This window comes from Carcharodon carcharias, chromosome 17, assembly GCF_017639515.1.
Source record: "Carcharodon carcharias isolate sCarCar2 chromosome 17, sCarCar2.pri, whole genome shotgun sequence".
NCBI lineage: Eukaryota > Metazoa > Chordata > Chondrichthyes > Lamniformes > Lamnidae > Carcharodon > Carcharodon carcharias.
Window position 1 is genome coordinate 91,292,149 of NC_054483.1, and position 7,433 is coordinate 91,299,581.

Genomic DNA, 7,433 nt, shown 5'->3' on the forward strand with positions numbered 1-7,433 from the left:
CACCCACACAGTTAGCTGAGATTTCTGGACCAATCATCTGACAGATATAGTTGACTGTTTCCCTTGAGAGACGGAGCCTCCTTTGGCACTGCACCTCAGATGTATTGAGGTAGCTGCTTCACCGCCTGTATACCCTGGCAGCAGGATAGTGGCATCTTCTGCAGCCCCTTGGGCCTTGGACTACCTCTTGGCCTTGCACTTCTGTGCCTCAGCTTGTCCTCCCAAAGGTGGCTACCCTGGAGGCTGAATGTGCACTCCTGGCCTCCTCCCCCTACTAGCCCTCCCTTCCTGCTCAGATGAGGTGCCTCCAGTGGAGAGATCACCTCCCATTCCCAGGCTCAGGGAGGCTTCCTGAAACCTACAGGCCCCAAAACAAATGCTCACTTCAAAGTGCTGACCCGAAGATTATGAGTCCAGTCCAAGCAGCTGCTATGCGTTTCGAACATTTCCACCTCACACACGCAAGTTTCACTAACTTTTGAACACTAACTTTTAAATCTACAGAATCGCGAGCCCGCTGAGCCCTCTTTTCCCTCCCGTGGATGAGCTTCATATAAATTTCTGCCAGCTGCCTGCCCATTGTGCCCATGCGACAAGCCGAAGATCACACAAGTGATGCAAAATCTCCATCAATTTGAGCCTCAAGGGCCTTAAGTGGCCCGTTAATTAATGGGATGTGCTCCCGATGTGTCATTTTATTCATTGGCGTGCGGGTCCTGCCCCAGCATGCCGACAGAAAAATTCTGCCCATAGACTTAACCAGACACCAGGCAAAGTGTTTTCAGCTTACAAATTCAAAATGAGGTTCTTTTCACTTTGGTTCCTGTGGAGGTTGTTGAAGGCTGACAGCTGCTTTCGATCTCACATTGCCTCTGCTCTCACACACACAAAACTGCTGAAGTCATTCCTAGCACAGCCCATTGAATGTAAATTCTCATTGTATCACCAGCCCCTTTGAACTCCACCTTTTAACATTTTAACAATAAAACCCCCTTCATAGTTCCAATTTTATTAGTAATATAAACATATTGCTTGGTATCCGCTAGATAGGTGTCAGTTTTCACCCCACTTCTTGAAAGCTCTATTAAAAAAAATGCAAATACACACTACCTCTCTTACATATCAAAACTCGTCCACATCAAAGCACCCAGACTAGCTGGCTTTAATCCAGTTAAGACACACCCACAGACTGAACCTCTATTTTAAAAGAAAAGTATTTTCCAATAATATTTTATACATTAATAGCTTCACGACAATGACTTTCAATTTATGTGCGCATGTGCTGCAATAGCAGAAAGCTTACTCATTCATATCCATGGTTTTAAAGAGATTCTTGTGACACCATGAAATAATCCTGACATTTGAGTCCCTTTGTTACTGTAATGGCACTTGGTTCAACATCCAAAGTGTGAGAGCAAAAAAACTTCAGAACCCGTTAGCCCAGGGAGATTGCTGGTATGTGAGGCTTAACATAGTGATTAAATATTTGCTTGTGCTAAATGACAGATGCTGCATGTACTGTCAACCGAATCTTTCTCGAGGCAAGATAGTTTCATATAATGCACCCAGAGCATGTGTCTCAATGTATCCACCCCTCCTTATCTCTGTAACCACCTCCAGCCCCTACAACCCTCCCTATCTCTGTAACCACCTCCAGCCACATACAACCCTCCCTATCACGGCAACATTCTCAGCCCCTCCTCCTCTCCCTATCTCTGTAACCTCCTCCAGCCCCTACAACCCTCCCTATCTCTGTAATCTCCTGCAGCCCCTAAACAACTCTCTATCTCTGTAATCACCTCCAGCACCTACACCGCACCCTATCTCTGTAAACTGCTCCACTCCCTACAACACTCCCTATCTCTGTAAACTCCTCCACTATCTACAACCCTCCCTATCTCTGCAACTTCCTCCATTCATTCCAGCCCTCCCTATCACTGTAACCTCCTCCATTCACTACAACGCTCCTGATCTCTGTAACCTACTCCAGCTTCTACAAACCTCCCTATCTCTGTAATCTCCTTAGGCCACTACAACTGTCACTATCTCTGTAACCACCTCCAGACGCTACACCCCTCCCTATCTCTGTAACCTCCTCCAGCTCCTACACCCCTCCCTATCTCTGTAACATCCTCCACTCACTACAATCCTCCCTATTTCTGTAAACTCCTCCAGCCCCTACAACACTCCCTATCTCTGTAACCTCCTCCAGCCCCTACAAAGCTCCCTATCTCTGTAACCTCCTCCAGCCCCTACACCCCCACCTATCTGTGTAACCTACTCCAGCCCCTACAAATCTCCCTATCTCTGTAACTCCTCCAGCCCTACAAAGCTCCCTATCTCTGTAACCTCCTCCAGCCCCTACAAAGCTCCCTATCTCTGTAACCTCCTCCAGCCCCTACACCCCCACCTATCTGTGTAACCTCCTCCAGCCCCTACACCACAACTTATCTCTGTAACCTCCAACAGCTCCTAAAAGCCTCCCTAATTCTGTAACCTCCTCCAGCCTCTACAACCCACCCTAACTCTGTAATGTCCTCCACTCCCTACAACCCTCCCTTTCTCCGTAACCTCCTACACTCACTACAACCATCCCTATCTCTGTAACATCAGCCACACCCTACAAGATTCCCTATCTCTGTTTCCTCCTCCACTCACTATAACCCTCCCTATCTCTGTAAACTCCTCCAGCCCCTACAACCTTCCATTTCTCTGTAACCTCCTCCAGTCCCTATAAGGCTCACTATTTCTGTAACAACCTCCAGCCCCTACACCCCTCCCTATCTCCGTAACCACCTCCAACCATCTACACCCCTCTCTTTCTCTGTAACCTCATCCAGCCCCTACACCAATCCTTATCTCTGTAATGACTTCCAGCACCTACACCCCTCCTTATCTCTGTAACCACCTCCAGCACCTACACCCCTCCTTATCTCTTTAACCACCTCCAGCCCTACAACCCTCCCTATCTCTGTAACCTCCTCCAGCCCCTACAAACCTCCCTATATCTGGAACCTCCTCCAGCCCCTACGCACCTCTCCATCTCTGTAACTTCCTCTAGCCCCTACATACCTCCGTATCTCTATAACCTCCTCCAGCCCCGACACCCCTCCCTATCTCTGTAAAATCCTCCACTCCCTACAACCCTCCCTTTCTCCGTAACATCCTACACTCACTATAACCCTCCCTTTCTCTGCCAACTCCTCTAGCGCTTACAAACCTCCTTATCTCTGTAACCTCCTCCAGCACCTACACCCATCCCTATCTCTGTAAACTCATCCAGCCTCTACATCACTCCTTTCTCTGTAAACTCCTCCAGCCGCTACACCCCTCCATATCTCTTTAACCACCTCCAGCCACCTACAACCCTCCCTATCTCTGTAATCTCCTCAAGTGCCTACACCCCTCCCTATCTCTGTAACCTCCTCCACTCACTACAACCCTCCCTATGTCTGTAACCTCCTCCAGCCCCTACAACCTTCCATTTCTCTGTAACCTCCTCCAGTCCCTATAAGGCTCACTATTTCTGTAACAACCTCCAGCCCCTACACCCCTCCCTATATCCGTAACCACCTCTACACCCCTCTCTTTCTCTGTAACCTCATCCAGCCCCTACACCACTCCTTATCTCTGTAACTACTTCCAGCACCTATCTCTGTCAACCCTCCCTATCTCTGTAATGTCCTGCAGACGCTACGTCTCTCCCTATCTCTGTAACCTCCTCCAGCCCCTACACCCCGCCTTATCTCTGTACCCTCCTCCAGCCCCTACACCCCTCCCTATCTCTGTAAAATCCTCCAGCCCCTACAAACCTCCCTATCCCTTCCCTCAACCATGTCTCTGTGATAACAACAATGTCATATTCCCATGTGTTAATCAACACCCTCAATTCATCTGTTTTACTTATAAGACTCTTTATGTTAAAATAGATGTAATCCAGCCTTACATTATTCCATTATGCATTAATAGGTCTATCTTTGCTCTGCCTTCAAGACTGACTTAGTTTCTCTTCTATATTTGGCTGTGTATCACCCCTATTGTACCTCCATTCTGTATCTCATCCCCCTGCCAAATTAGTTAACCCCCCCACCCCCCGCCCCACCAACCAACAGCACTAGCGAACCTCCCCACAAGGATGTTGGTCCCATTCTGGTTCAGGTGCAACACGTCCAACTTGTACAAGCCCCACCTTCACCAGAAACAGACCCAGTGATCAAGGAAACTAAAGCCCTCCCTCCTGCACCATCTCTTCAGCCACGCACTCATCCTCTCTACCCTCTTATTCCTATACTCACTAACAAGTGGCACAGGGAGTAATCCAGAGATTACAACTTTGAGGTCCTACTTTTTAATCTGCTACCTAGCACCCTAAATTTTTGTTGCAGGATCTCATCCCACTTTCTACCTATGTCATTGGTACCCATGTGAACCATGACCTCTAACTGTTCGCCCTTCCCCCTTCAGAATGCCCTGACTGAATGTTCTGTAACATCCTTGACCCTGCACCAGGGAGGCAACACACGATCCTGGAATCACGTCAATGGCTGCAGAAGCACCTGTCTGCACCTCTTGCTATTGACTCTCCTACCACTATTGCTCTTGCACTCTTACTCCTCCCAACTTATGCAGCTGAGCCTCCCATAGTGCTGTGAACTTGGCTCTGGCTGCACTCACCAGAGGAACCTACACCCTCACCATTTTCCAACACAGAAAAACAGTTCTTGTGTGAGATGCACACTGGGGCTTTCCTGACTACCTGCCTGCCTCCCTTCTTCTGACTGGTGGTCACCCATTCCCTCTCTGACTGCACTTCCTTAAGCTGCAGAGTGACCACATTTAAAAACATGCTATCCACGTAATCCTCAGCCTTGCGGAGGCACTGTTGTGCCTCCAGCTGACACTCAAGCTCCGAAACCCGGTGCTTGAGCTGGTCAACCCGGTGGTACTTCCTGCACATGTGGTAATCCAGACTGCAAGTATCTAGGAATTCCCACATACTGCAGGCCGTACAACACTCGTGACTGAGGTCCCTTGCCATAATTTTTGTTTGTTTTTAATTAAAAGACTATTTCCTTAAATTTAAGCCAAGTAGAAAACGATTTAGTTTTGCTTAAAAAAAATGCTGAGACTCTAACCTTCTGTAATGTCACTTTAAAGTGGAAAATAAAACAACTTACCCACTATCTACCAATCAGCTCCCTCCCTTATTCTGACGTCACTCCTTTCGAATTCCAACACCGCCGCGTGTCTGGCTAAGAATCGGCTCCCTTACAGGTAAACTCCACTCCGCTCTTTATACAGCCAAACCCTTACAGGTAAACTCCCGTTCTTTATACAGTCGCTCTGCTCTCCTTTTGGCTTTACCTTTATTATTTAATTAATTTCCCCCATCCTTAAGTTACTAATTTAATAATAATCAACAAGTGATAGTTACTCAACTGCTAATTTAAATCTAAAACAAAGCCAAAAGCTGAAATACTCACCAGCCAATTGTCGGAGATTAATCACACCAAGGCATCATTAATATATAGAAACCCCAATAAATGGCTAACTCGTGCACAAGGGAGATAATACAATGAGAGCTACTGTACCATCTCGTAGCAGAATACACACAGACCTGTTAAAAGCATTTTTACAGCCAATCAGTAAATTTTACACAAACCTATCTGTTTATTTGCATAAGTTAACTGACCAATCCATATAGTAGTAAATTTTCGTTCCCGGCACAACAGGTGTTGCGCTTACGCAAATACTTATCATGATCCCGATTACATTCGGCCTGAGAAAGAACAAAATGGAATGTCTCAGGGCTCATCCTACAACTGTGGTCAGACAAGATGGTATTGTTCTCAAGGTTGTAGTATTTTTCTCTCAGGCCTAGGCATATAATTCAATTTCCTCATTAACCCTTTTAGCACTAAATGGGTTCCCTATAGTTGCCTAGGCCACCACACTTCCCCCCTTTTGTCCTACAAGGACAATCCACCACCCTTAGCCAAGTTCTATGTATCCTAGTCGCCGGGCTTCATCCTCAGTGGTGTCCTTATTCCTGAGGAGAGGGAGGGAATGGATAACTGGCTTGCCACCAGGACTCTGGAGGTTCTGTAGTTGGCAGACAGAGTGGATGCGGCAGGTCTGACTGAGCTGCAATGCTCGCAGGGCCAGCAAGTCGGGGCAACCAGACTGATTTTTGTAGTTGCAAGGCCCAAATTCTTTAGTGTAGTAGCCAGTAGAAGTCCATGTGGAGGTGGAATTATTTGAGGTGAGATTGTATCATCATTGGCAATCACACCCACCCCCATTAAAGTAGGTGAGACCATCCTCAGATCTCGGGACCTGCGAAAGACACACGATCACATTGGCCTTGCACGCCCAAAAGGTGGTCATAGGACCAGACTGGTTGTGGAACCGAAATCGGCCTTCCTGGTTGTTATAATCAGCAAGGTAGGCACAGAACCCAATGGCAATTCGCCCACCTGAGTACTACCCTTGGTATAATTTCTCCTGACGCATAGCCAGGCCAACCCCTTAACAACCGCAAAAGTGGGCTCCCATCTTCAAATGGGCGCTTGATGGATGAGGGCCCCTGTATTGCCTAAGGACCATGTGGAATCTGAGGGGAAAGTCAGAAAATGCATCTCGAAGGAGTGGGGGGTTAACAGGAAAATGAGTACAAATCCAACATTTAGTCCGATTAACTTGCGAGGCTACGGCCTGCATTCGTTGAACTGCAGAGTTGGTAGTCCATGCCCCTGCAAGGACCACACAGGACAGGATCCAAATCAGAGTCAGCATTCTGACAGCTCAGTTAAAGTTCCTGCACAAGCACTTCCGTCCGAGGTCAGCGTCTGCTTGACGTGCGATGCGTGGATCCACAAGGGCTGTCTTTCAACCTTCACAGCCGTATGGGTGGTGAGCAGGACTTGGAAAGGTGCCTCCCATCAAGGTTCCAAACAGTTCTTTCTCCTGAAGGTCTTTACCTGGACTAGGTCTCTGGGCTGGTATTGATGGCAATCTTCAATGGTGGGCCTTTTCTGAGCTTGTTTTTGTCTTTCCAGCGCCCCAGTAGACTGGGGATGGTATGGGCAGGAAAGGTGATGGTTGCATTGTAAGACCTTTAGCAGTTCCTTTATTACTTTAGCGGTAAAATGAGGCCCATTATCACATGACAAAATCTCTGATATCTCAAACCGGTTATGTATTCACGTAACAACAATTTTGCAACAATAACAGCATCATTCCGTCGGGTGGGATACGCCTTCACCCATCGCGAGAACAAACATACTATAACTAAAACATAATTATATCCCATACATTTAGGCATTTGTATAAAGTCCATTTGTAGGTGTACAAACCAGCCCCATAGCTGGGGTCCCATACCAGCCGTCACTGTGGGCGTCTTGCCTGGGTTATGTCGTTGGCAAAGCAGACAT